The sequence below is a fragment of the Danio rerio genome, chromosome 11 (assembly GCF_049306965.1).
Source record: "Danio rerio strain Tuebingen ecotype United States chromosome 11, GRCz12tu, whole genome shotgun sequence".
NCBI lineage: Eukaryota > Metazoa > Chordata > Actinopteri > Cypriniformes > Danionidae > Danio > Danio rerio.
Genome location: NC_133186.1, coordinates 24,887,059 through 24,900,807, shown reverse-complemented (window position 1 = coordinate 24,900,807; position 13,749 = coordinate 24,887,059). Strand labels below are relative to the sequence as shown.

The following is a 13,749-nucleotide window of genomic DNA, read 5'->3' as shown; positions in this document are numbered from 1 at the left end:
AACACAGTAAATGGAAAGGCTTTTTCATCGACATACTGACATATAAAGGGGACCTATCTTACTGCCCTTAATCTGCATGTTTCTGCCCATGGCATTTTTATTGCACCCATGGCATTAACTTGCTGCAGTAGCTACATTGTAAAAACATATATTTACTCAAATTTTTGAGTTTATTGAAAATTGAATATTATATTAAACTGACTTAAATCACCTTGTGTAACTTTGAAAAATTAAGTTAGAACATCATTAACTCACTTTAAAAAGTTACAGTGACCTAAAAACATAAGCTGTCAGGACTTATTAATCATATAATTTTACAGTGTAAATATTTACAGTGTTTGCCTCAGAAAAAAACAGTACAAATGTTGTTGTTGGATGTACCAAAGAACATGAGTCTCCACAGACACCCAACATCAATGCCATTAAGGACATTAAATTACATTTTTGAAGGAAATGTCCCAGATAAGTTCATGTTGGTAAAGTGTTATATGTTTCAACAAACTACTTATATTTAACACTTAGATTGCTTCCCCAATTAGTTAGTTCAACAATACAACTACAGAGGTAGACATTTTGATCTGTTTTTTACATTTAGCAATTTAATAGGTTGGTTAAAATAAAATCCATAAAACTATATTAGCCTTAATGTGTGACAAAACACAAGAGTTGTGAGTATTTCTGTTTTGAATGGCCAAATGGTAAAATTGACCAAATTTTAGCATCTGCTACTTTTCCTGTGCTTTTGAATATGTATGCCTCGGTTGCCTAGTAACTTCAGATAACAAAAACATAACTTTCTGACTGCAAAACCTTTAGACATGCCAATCAAACTTTCAAAAAGAACATTTTATATATAAAAAAAATAAAATTCTTGTAGGACAAATTGAGGTGAATGGCCTTTGGTGATGGCCTAATAACTAGTACACATTACAGACTATATTACAAAATTCTAGGGGCAATGAATTAATAAAATATGATGACAGACACTCAAAGCTTAATTTTAAAATCTCAAGCCTCGTGACAAACATTCAGCTCATTACACTCTTAAATGAATGGTCAAAATGACCACTATGTCCATTCTAGTATACTGTTAAGAATTGTCTGTGAAATCTACAGTAACTTGCTGGCAGCAGTTCACCAGTCACTTACTGAAAATCATATACAGAAAAACATTTAATCTTGCTGTATATGTATTTACAGATATGTATGTCTATCTTTAGATTTTTATGATACAACTTTAAAATACAGTACCATACTGCATAACTGTCCTATAGTAAAATACATTTCATACTATAGTTAAATTCTGTGCTATTTACAAAAATCGTTAACAGTGTAGTTATACAATTCTGGTAGTTCCAGTGTTAACTGAAATATTTTCACTTCATTTTCTCTCTTCATATATACAAAACAAGTATATAATTTCATAGTTTGAGAATATTTCCAAATATTTGTTTTGAATGTACTTGTCATCATGCTGTATGGCTAATGTGGCTAAAGTTACTATTGTCTCTCTTAATTTTCACAAAGACAAGAACCTTTTTTTTTTTTATCTAAAAATGTTCACTGCGAAAATAATCCATAAACATTTAGTATGCACTGTAAAGTAATGCTTTTAATAGTTTCTGTAAAAGGAAGAGAATCGTATTAATGGAACAGACCACTAACATGCTAGTAAATGAGTTTAATAGAAATTACTCCACAACAACTGCTTAAATGTATTCGCTAACCATTCAGAAATGTTCTGCTGCATCTAGAGTTGTCAACTTTGAGCACCTAACCCTCGAAAGGTTTATGTAAGGCACTACACACAAGGCATTAATGTGCCACTGGTCATTTCTGGCCTTGTGAGATTTATTTTTGTTGTTTTTGGAGTTTCAGAATAGCTTATATTGGCTCTGCCCTCTTCTGGAAAACAGCTAATTTGCATTTAAAGTTTTTGTTCACATCTACATAGGGCCAAATTTAACAAGTTATAATAAATGATTTGTTGGGCATTTTAAGCTGGACCTTTAGACATATTCTGAGGACTGTCTCTGTTTATTTTATATATAATGAAAAAAGGGATAATATGAATTGAAAGCTGATGGCCATAAAATAAACATCTAGACACAGAAGGCCATTTCCCCACAGTCACACTTTTCCACCTTTTTTTTCTTTCCATCTTTTCTTAATGAATTTCCAAGATGATCAGTTGCTCTGACAATGCTATCTCCTCGCTCAGCCAGTCTGATGCTGTGATTAGTATTAATTGGACTGAGTCAAAAATGCAGAGATGACCCCAGCTAAGCTGCCTGTGAGAGCAATTAATGAGAAAGAGATGCCTTAGTATTCATAACTGAGCTCGCCTGAGAAGACAGGAGGAGAGTTTACAGGACAAAGCAGACTATTTTTATATTTCTTTTTCTAGCGGCAGCCCTTTTTAATGAACTGCTCTACTGCTATAGGCCTGCAAGGATATATTTAAGAATTTAGGGGAAAGTGTGCGTAATGTGGCTATTGAAGCTTATTCTTTTGACTTCCTTATTAAGAAAGACAGTGATTTCTTTATCAAAAAAAGCTTTATCCCTATAGTCTCTTTATTCTCCTGACAACCCATTTTTTCCTACCCACAAGTCATTTGAATGAATTTTTTTCTTTCGTTTGTACAGGCAAATGCATTTTTCTGTATGTCCAATTGAGTTCAAATGTAAAACTTACAAATGACTGAGAGAATTCGAAAATATGCATTGTAAATTGAAAACTAGAGTCATAAAAGATTTGATCCATCCAACAGAAAAAGTAAAGCATTTTCTACAAACTAATTCAAAATCTCTGTAGCTTTCTAGCAGTTCTTTAAAAGATGAAGTGATGACTGTCAGTGCTGGATAAGAAAATAATATACTACAATATAAAGCTAAAATATATAAACAATAAAGTAACACAAAAATAACATTACTAATTTAAAAGCATGTTATTTTTGCATGTATTATTTTAAAATAAAGGTTAAGATAGGCTTGAGATTATAATATATAATTTGATTTACCCAATACTGCTGATAATGCTGCTAAAAGTATATATTTACCTTTTCAGTTAGGAGTTTTGTCAAATGGTGTAAAAAAGAAATACATTGTAATTAAATGTATAAAATAACCAAGACTTTATCTCAAATTAAAATGAGAATAGAAAATATATATAAAGGCCAAATGCCTTGTTGATGTCAGAAGTCTGGAGAATGGCCAGACTGGTTTGTGTGGATAGAAGGCAACAGTAACTCAAATAACCACTTGTTACAACCGAGGTATGCAGAAGAGCATCTCTAAACGCACAACATGTCGATCCTTGAGGTAGATGGGCTACAGCAGCAGAAGACCACACCGGGTGCCACTCCTGTCAGCTAAGACCAGGAAACTGAGGCTAAAATTCGCACATGCTCACTAAAATTAGACAACAGAAGATTAGAAAAACCTTTCCTGGTCTGATGAGTCTCATTTTTTGCTAAGACATATCAGATAGGGTTAGAATTTGGCATCAACAACATGAAAGCATGAATCCAAATCTGCAGCAACCGAGTGATGCTATCAACATGAACCAGAATCTCTGAGGAATATTTACAGTACCTTCCTGAATCTACGCCATGGAGGACTAAGGCAGTTCTAAAGGCTAAGCAGGTCCAATCTGGTACTATTGAGGTTTACCTAATATAGTGGCCAATGAGTGTGTGTGTGTGTGTTGTGTTTATATACTGTATGAACATATTAAAGGCGATGCTGTGGCGCAGTAGATAGTGCTGTTGCCTCACAGTAAGAAAGTCGCTGGGTCGCTGGTTCGAGCCTCGACTCAGTTGGCATTTCTGTGTGGAGTTTGCATGTTTTCCCTGCATTCGGGTGGGTTTCCTCCGGGTGCTCCAGTTTCCCCAAAGTCCAAAGACATGCTGTATAAGTGAATTGGTTAGGCTAAATTGTCCGTAGTGTATGAGTGTGTGTTAATGAGTGTGTGTGGATGTTTCTCAGAGATGGGTTGCGGCTGGAAGGGCATCCGCTGCGTAAAAACATGCTGGATAAGTTGGCGGTTCATTCCGCTGTGGCAACCCCGGATAAATAAAGGAACTAAGCCAACAACAAAATGAATGATAAATGATGAACATATTAAAATATTACTTTAAATTAAATTAAACCCCCATAATACAGCAGTAAAAACTACCTATAGGCTTTCTTTCTTGCATCTCTGTCTACAAAGAATACATTGTTCTCCAGAGCTACCAAATGAAATGTTAATGGCCGATTGCTTGATAAATCTGTTGGAGTTGTTTCTCTGTCACTGTTTGCGTTCATCATCACGCTGCAAGATGGCAGACTGATGTGTTTGCTCATTCCCAGATATGCCCTTGAGGCTCCGTCTTCACCTCCGTATCCGTACCACTCTCAGCACAAAACACATTCATTTCTGACAACCCTGCCTACTGTATGCTCATGCAGATTTGATGATGCACAACATGCACAGTCCTGCCCGTCTCCATGCAGGGAGTGTGCGAAGCGACTGAAGCCACAGATCCATAAGAGCTACTCAGAGGAGACATCAGATCTTGCTCCCGTCTTTCACTGTGATTCAGTTTGATCTCTTTGCTCCTTTAGCTGATTTGTTTGTGTGTGTGCTTACTGAAATGCCGTGCTCAGACAGAACAGTGATTCTGTGTGTGTGTAGCCTATGTGTTGTGATGGGCCGTGTTGTGACAGTGCACCTTTTTTTGTTCTTTCTCTTTGAGACAGATGTCTGTGATCTTTCCTGCCCGGAGTTCATCTGCGAATACTAGAGGTGAAGTCCAGAAGCGCTTTTGACCCTAACTGCACATATGCTCGCTCACATTTCTGGATATACACACACGTGGTTCATTTGAGTAATGCCGGGCTCATAATGGGTCATTTTTAATACTTTTGACTGTAGCTTATCAAACTAATCATGACCGAATATGACCATCTCACACTGTGTGTTTTGTTATAGTTGGGAATTTTACAGAAAAATGGTTTCCTAATCATTTTATAAGATATTATTTAGATGTTAAAAATTAAGAGAATAGTTCTCTCAAAAAAATAAAATTAGCCGTAATTTACTGATGCCAAGTGTTTAATAATAATAAAAACTTTTATTTTAAAGCTTCCAAAAGCACATAAATTAGTCATCAGACTAACCCATACACCGACAAAGGGTCTTATGAAGTGAATCAACGTGTTTTTGTAGCAAAAATAATTGAAATTATTAAATTAAACTGATTTCCAGTGGCTGTTGGATGTTATCTTCAGCAGACCTATAGAGATGGATAGACACATGTACATGGTACTGTAAGAGTAATATACGATGTAATGTTATACAGTAAAGCAAAACCTATTAGTTTTCTTGTTGTTGTCATCTTCTGTGGCAATCCTGTGTGACACTTCTATTCCTGGACCTTCTGCTACAAATGTGTTTTACGTCATAGATGACACTTTGTTCATTCAGCCGTTACAGTTTGTAAAAACATGCGTTAACCCCCTGGCAATGTATGGGTTAGTTTGACAATGAATTTAAAGGCTTTCAGAAACTTTAAAATAAAAGTCACTGTCCAACAACATTATACAGCATGAAAGAGCATAATGGTGTCATCTGACAGAAAAAGTATTATACATAGAGGATTGCTTAAGGGTGAGTAAATTATAAGTTTATTTTGATTTTAAACTATTCCTTTAACTCCATACACCATAGATTGATTCATACTAAATGTAAAATTGTATAAGCAAAATTGTTTTAAAGGCTGCTGTTTCAAATGTTCGGTAATGGTAAGATTTTTGTTGTTTTTGAAAATCCTTTTTTAGTGAAATTATAATTATAAATATAAGAAATATAAATATAATTATAATTAAAAATATAATTTTTTAAATAATTTTGTACAATTAATTACACATTTGTTAAAACACAGACATTCAAGAACCAATGACAGAACCTAATATATGGAATACACAGGATAAACAATAATAGTGACTCAAAATTTGGCTACTTTTTTAGGTAAATGTAACCTTAGTAGTCTGAGTTTTTGTTTTTGTAGTCGTGCATTTATACTTCTGCGCGCTCTTTGTGTTGCTCTGCAATGACACTTCCAAAACACTAGATGGCAGTATGTTAATATGTTCCTCTGTGTCAAGTTTCTTCGTTGTGGTTTTGTTTTTCTGAACGCTACAAGTAGCTAAAATTCGCTCATTCAGAGGCAGAAACTGGCGGATATGCGACAACTTTAATCATTAGGTAAACACAAAATAAAACTTTCCTTCTGAAGCTCCTTCCCAGGACTTAATGCTTGTAAACACTCGCTCCATTTGGCTCGCGGCTCTCAGCACCGCCCATGTTCGTCCCCGCTATCAAGCCAATCAATTACAGAGCTTGCGCTGCATCGTTGCGACGTGTAGTTACATTTTTTGAGAGGTGCACGCCAATGTTGGCCACAGCGAGGGTCAAGTCTAGGATATGAGGCTGGCCGGAAGTGAGATAAACACATCAATATAGCAGCATTTTTTATGACACTGTATAACAAAAATTTATATTTTTACAGTACTTTGACGGTTGGGTTAAGGTTTAGGGTGAGGGTAGATGTTAATAAAATACAATAAATGGGAAATTTAATAAATAAAATAAATAAATCTCGTTAACTTCCGGTCACAACCATTTTTTACTCATAATTATGAGATGCACAATTTGGAATTGAAATATAAAAGATATATGTTAAATTAAAAAAAAAAAAAAAAAAAAAACTTTTATCACTATTTATTCTTTTCTTTATTCTTTTTTTCTGTGCCGGAAACAAGCTTTTATACAAATGTCATAAACAATTTAGTCCAATATTGTCTCAATAACTGAATCAGTTTTAAACTTTTTATTTTTATTTTATTTGCTTGTTTATTTTACAGGGACAATACACTTGACATTGTTATACAAAGATAACCGATGTTGTGTACATAGGGCATATAGCATAAAGCTAATTTGCAGCCCTCGTCCCTGGTTAGGCTTTACATTATAAAAAAAAAATAAATAAATAAAAAATAATAATAATAATAAAGAAAACCGGCAAGAATAAAACACAATACAGCAAACATGTACAATATTTACAGAGCCATAAACATAAGATGCAATTCCATATGGATAAAGAGAAATGTAAATGGGACCAACCTGAAACTACAAACAATGTTTGATTCCTGTTATTTCCCAGTAAGCCACATATAAAGTTCAATCCCATTTTTCAGGAGTTTCCCCTCCACATCAAATCCATTCTCCTTTGTTGCTATAAATTTTTATTAAGGCCAGTTTAATAAGGATTATCTGGAATTGTTCACAGGCCAATCCATGATAATAAAAGGGGATTACAGCAGCTAGATGGCAGGAGCATTCGCAGAATGATGATAAGTTAAGCAAGACATCACACACAAACACACACAAGTCTTGGTTTTCTCTGAGGCTCTAGCATGTCATTGTCAACCATCCGTAACAAGAGAGCTGTTTGCATGTAGTAAATAGCACAAGACTGTTTCCATTGTGGCAGATCAATAAACATAATCGACCCTGCCAGTATAGTCAAATAGCCATGTCTCTGCAACAGCAGATATATTAGCTAAGCAGCAACTAGCCTATCTCAACTTCTTAATCATGAAAACATCTGCCCTCGTTGATGGAGGAACGTGCTACCTACATTTCCCCCTTTTCATTCTCTCCTTCTCTTCCACAGTCTTGCCTCTGTGTCTCTTTTTCGCACTTGAAAGCATCTGTTCTGTCACACCTTTCGCCTCATTAGCGATGCTAACTCAAGGAGGATTTAACAGATGTTTATGACAAACCAGCTCACACTTACCTGCAAGATGAAGACATTAAATGGCCTACAAGACCGCCAAACTCCTTCTGAAAGACCACACAAGCCTTAAAACCAGCAGCATTGTGTTTGTATTTTTAAGGTAACCGTTAGTAATTGTTTGCAGCTGTACAGTCGGCCCCTAGTGTTTTTATTTTTAGAAAGCTGAGCTGGGGCTGCGTTTTGCCCTTCCGCGGGGGTTCTTGTCTTCACCTCAACGTGAAGTGGTTGTTGACAGTGCACTGTAGGCCTGGACACGCGCTTCTATCACCTTTTAAAGAGCCCAATCCAATGTTTTTCAAAGGCAATTATGAGTGGACACCAGTGGTCAAGTGCGCTTTTCTATAGGGGGAGAACGGCAGGGAACATGTCAAGGAGGAGAGGTTCTGATTACGGTTTATTTGCTGAGACTAACTGAATGTTTCTGGAAGTGTATATATATGTTTTTTTCTTGAGAGACTTGTGTTTTAGATGTATAGTCAGTGACTGAACATTGACTTTTGGGCCAATAAATGGTGGCAAATGGTACAATTTCTTTGAATTTTTAACAATGTTCTGTTTGGTTACCAGTCCAACTGATTCACTTGTAAACTGTAACTCATGAATTTGAGACTAATTAGGGTGTTTCTGAATAAATCAGCTCATGTGAGTCATTACAGTGTAAAAAAAAAAAAAAAAACACTTAATTAACAGTTGCCTGTAGCTCGAGATTCATCATTGTTTTCTGTTTATTTATGATTTTACATGGCCTTATGAGACCTTAATCTCTGCTCTGACAATGTTTGGTGTTGAAGAGTATAACAAAATACTTTTATTTACATTTTTAGTATTTGAAATGATATCTTGTTTATGTTGATTATGTAAATTAGGGTAATCAGTACAGTTCCTGTACATGTAATGAGTAAAAGTATGTTTTTCTGTTCTCCGTGTTATTCAGATTCTCCAAATGTGTGATAATTTCTATACAGCTCTTAAAACAAAAATTAGAGACCACCTATTAGTATTATTTATTATCATTGGGTCTATTTTAAAAGCTAATTGGTTTGAAAAATCCTGGTAAAAATCTATTAAAATATATTAATTCTATTAAAATGTTTACATTTTCATCAGTATTTGAGTACTAAAATTTTATTCTCTTGACTAGGGCGACACAGTGGCTCAGTGGTTAGCACAATCGCCTCACAGCAAGAAGGTCGCTGGTTTGAACCCCGGCTGGGTCAGTTGGCATTTCTGTGTGGAGTTTGCATGTTTTCCCTGTGTTGGTGTTGGTGTGGGTTTTCTCCAAGTGCTCCGGTTTCCCCCACAGTCCAAAGACATGCTGTACAAATGAATTGGGTAGGCTAAATTGTCCGTAGTGTATGTAAGTGTGACCAAGAGTGTGTAGGTGTTTCCCGTGCTGGATTAGTTGGCGGTTCATTCTGCTGTGGCAACCCCAGATGAATGAAAGGACTAAGCCGAAGGAAAATGAATGAATGCATACGCTTGACCATTATTTGGATTTAAGGAACATTGCTCTCAAAACACATGCATCAGTAGCAAATCCAGATTCCTCATACAATTTATTGATTCAGGCTACTAAAAATATCAGTGAAACTGAAAATTACAGAGTAAAATGTGCAACAGCAAATGTTGTTAAAACAGAAATCAAGATCCCAAAATGCAATTCATAAATAAATAAAAATAAAGTTATGTACAACTGTTAAGAAGCTGATTTTTTATTATTGTTTACAGCGTAGCTTGATAGTTAAATGCACAGTATTGGGTTGATCAGTGTCTGCACTTTTTGTCTCCAAAAGTTATGATCAGCAAACATGCCTTTGTCTTTTCAGATAGAATTGCAGACATCTGCTAATGCCGTCACACAAAACAGACACCTGTTGTTTTCCTCATCCTTTCTAATGTGCTTTTTGTTTTCTCTTAATTTATTTTCTGGCTGTAAAACTACAGCCTTGTGTGGATAAACTAAGTCAATCAAAAAGCATATTCAAACTGAGGCAGCATATTGTAACTGAGTTATGGTTAAACAAATCTTCAAATCTCAGTAAAAAAAAAATACTGTTCTGATGACAGAATTCTTGTCATGCTTACTATGCAAAAAAGTGTATAAATCATGTTTTCATTAGAAAATTGCATGAACATCTCAACAAACGGGGTAGCACGGGGGCTTAGTTGTTAGCACTGTCGCCTCACAACATAAGATCGCTGGTTTCACAACAAGAAAACGCCAGTTGGCATTTCTGTGTGAAGTTTGCATGTTCTCCCCTTGTTTGCATAGGTTTCCACCGGGTGCTCCGATTTCCCCCACAGTCCAAAGACATGGGGTATAGGTGAACTGGATAAGCTTAATTGGCTGTAGTGCGTGAGTGTGTGTAAATGAGTGTATGGATGTTTTTATGTACTGGGTAAAAGTGTGTAAAACATATGCCGTAATAGTTAGTGGTCCATTGCACTGTGGCAACTTCTGAAATAGAAACTAAGCTGAAGGAAAATTATAATAAACAAATGTGGACAATGTGGAATTATTATATTAGTGTGTATACATGATTACATGTGTTTGTGTTTTTTTTTTTTTTTTTGTAAGCCAAATGAAATGTGCTTTAGACATTATTTTGCTCTACAGCCACTCTTTAGATTCACTTCCCTCATAGGGATAAAGACATTCCGAATAACTCTATGAGCTGAGCTGAAATAAATTCTCTCTCATTTAGATTGCCGTTGGATCTAGATGAGATGTGAGGCATGATAAAGGTTGATTTAGAGAACAATAGCTGTGAGCATTATGGAATCAGGACATCTGAGGATTCAAAGTAGATTGAGTTGAACAAATGAGTTTTCAGAGCAGACAAAAGAACTTAAACCAAAAAGAGAATACTCTTAGCGTATATACAGCACATTAGGGCTGTCAGTCTTGCTAAAGTTTTGCTAAATCATTCATTAGCAGGGTCATGCTAGGTCTCAATGAATTCAAATAAACAAGCCATGCCGTTTGTTTATCATTGCAGGTAATAATCCGTTAGGTTGGCAAAAGTTTGCCATGTGAAGGGGACATCTTGAGTACTTAAGAACTAATTTAAGCCACTAAATGATGAGGAACTGTAAAGATAACAATGTTTACAGTGATGCACTGTCAGAGACTGTAGAGCTCCCTCATGCAGGAAGTGTATATTTGCATTCAGTAATCATGCCCATACACAGCACTGAGGGCTAATCAACATTGCGATAAACAAACTATGCAATTATCTTTCCAGTCTAGTTGTCAGGACAAGTCATGTGTTTAATTTCTTGGTACGACTTATTAAGAATTTATTCATTGATGTCTGGATGCATTTTTATGAGCTGTCAGAATATTTCTCATTGCAAATTGGACTGTCTGATGCACTGTTGTCAACATTCCCATGTCCAAAATAAATTTCAGGCCTCATTATTTATTTATTAGTCTGTTTGAATGTTTGGGGGCGGGTGGTGAGGTAGTTTTGATGCAAGCTCATGGTTTCATTTATTTTTTAGTTCCTATATTTTTAGTTCCTACATTTTTTTTTCTCCATTTTGAAAAACAGCAAGTCAGGGATGGGGTAGTTTTGTAATCTTGAATAAATGAAATATCTGTTTTTAAATTAGCATATATGTTATTGATGCACACTCATGGTTTCATTTATTTTTTAGTTCCTTCATTTTAAGTTTCAACATTTTTTTTACTCAATTTTCTTAAATAGCCAGTGGGGTTGGGGTAGTTTTGTAATCTGAAAAAAATGAACATTTGTTTTTAAATTTGCAAACTTCATGTTCTTGATGCACGCTCATGGTTTTATTTATTTTTTAGTTTCTACATTTTTTTTACTCCATTTTGATAAACAACCAGTGGAGTTGGGGTAGTTTTGTAATCTGGAATAAATTAAACATTTATTTTTAAATTAGCATACATTATGTTCTTGATGCACGCTCATGGTTTGATTAATTTTTAGTTCCTACATTTTTAGTTCCTACTTTTTTTCTCTCTTTTTTGATAAACAGCCAGAAGGGTTGGTGGAGTTTTGTAATCTAGAATAAATAAAACATTTGTAACATATAACTTATATTTTTAACTTAATATTACATTCTTGATGCAAGGTGGTTTTATAATTTTTTAACTCCTACTTTCCAACATTTTACCTACTCCATTTTTATTATAAAATAATTTTCAAAAATCCAGTCAATTTGTGATAGATAAAATCAAGTCGAGTCTTAGTATGTTTCTCTCTAAAATTATGCATACTGCTTTTTACGCACCTTCACTTTTCAATGAAAAAGAAGCAACAACCACGTGCATTCTTAAAAAAAAATATATGAGCATCATCTAACGTATTTATCACACCCAATCTGTGCTCATTGCACACTCACTCACTACCTCTCCGAGCCGCATAACGCACCGGACACCTGCCAACAATCTCACGTGTGTTAGTCCGATCCTCCAGGATGACACCCACTCGCGCACGCTTCCTCCCCACACATGAAGAGGCAGAGAAGGATTAGCACCGCGAGCTGACACCCCTCGGAGGAGAGTGTGGAGGAGGACAACAACAATAGGCTCGCTGTAGAGAAGCAGAGCGCGCACGCAAGCTTTTGCAAATTCAACTGCGACAGCGGCACAACTGCGCGACGCCGACACAGATAGCAACAGCAGGGAGGAGGAAGAGGAGGAGAGAGGAAGAGAGGGAGGGAGACTTTCTGGATGCTGATCACTTCAATGAAATGACAGATGCGTTCCCCCACATCCACACAAACGCGCACGCACACTGCGTTATCCTTATTTTCGCAAAGCTCTGGTTGTGGAATTTCAATGCGACATGAAGCACACACACACACACACACACACACACACACACACACACACACACACACACACACACACACACACACACTCTCCTTCGCCAAGCAGCTAATGTGTGAGTCAGTGCTACTCTATCCCGATGTGCTCTGCATGCTGACCATAACTGCCATGCAGCGTGGAAAAGTCTCGACCTGTCAGTGCATCGCACAACTTCAACCCCTTTACAAACTACATACACTTTACCACAACAGATGTTGTGACAAATATCACTCGATTAATAGTGAGTTGAAAGTAAAATGTAATAGAATTTAAATAATTTGTGACAGGTTGCTTTTTCAGAGTCGTTTTCTGCCCTTTCTCGTGTTAACACCACTAGAAAAAGCATCTGCAATGCGCGTTCTAATGCAACGCGTAAATATTTCGGTCTGGAAAGAAACAGATAAACTTCCCTACCTTGATAAGATGGGTCATTTGAGCGTACATCTCGATCTCTTCTTCTGTCGTTTTTCTTGTCACGTTTCTGCCTCGTTTTTCTTCTTGACGTTAGTCAATCAACCTGTATCCTCTCTCACGATTATGTATTTGCGCACCGCCCAGGGTTTCATGCAGACGCTTTGTACGCACCTGCCTTAAACTCAGCTCTATTTCTGACACTGTGTAGGCGATCTACAGAGGACGGGTCTGTGTTCTCTCTCTCTCTCTCTCTCTCTCTCTCTCTCTCTCTCTCTCTCTCTCTCTCTCTCTCTCTCTCTCTCTCTCTCTCTCTCTCTGTGTGTGTGTGTGTGTGTGTGTGTGTGTGTGTGGATATTGGTGTGGATATTGCTGTCAGTGGCTTGTGTACTTGAACAAGAGAAACCAAGTGAAGGCAGATCTCTCTCACTCTCTCTCTATCCCACACACACACACACACACACACACACACACACACACACACACACACACACACACACACACACACACACACACACACACACACACACACACACAAACACACACACACACACTGTGTAGCCCCACCTCTTCCGTTTAGAAGTACCCCTTTCTTGCCCCCAACCCCTTTGCAGTCTGTTCTATTTTCCTGCACTCCATCATTTCTTTC

The 13,749-nt window shown here is 36.5% G+C and overlaps 1 protein-coding gene across 1 annotated transcript in view; it reads right to left on the bottom strand.

Annotated features, from left to right (window-relative positions):
• Nucleotides 1-13,307, bottom strand: part of lrrn2 (leucine rich repeat neuronal 2) — a 97,639-nt gene extending 84,332 nt beyond the window's left edge. Inside the window, exon 1 of the mRNA XM_021479828.3 lies at nucleotides 13,104-13,307. The gene's annotated coding sequence lies outside the window, so the exon portion shown is untranslated. The remainder of the gene's footprint in view (nucleotides 1-13,103) is intronic.
• Between the last annotated feature and the right edge of the window lie 442 nt (nucleotides 13,308-13,749).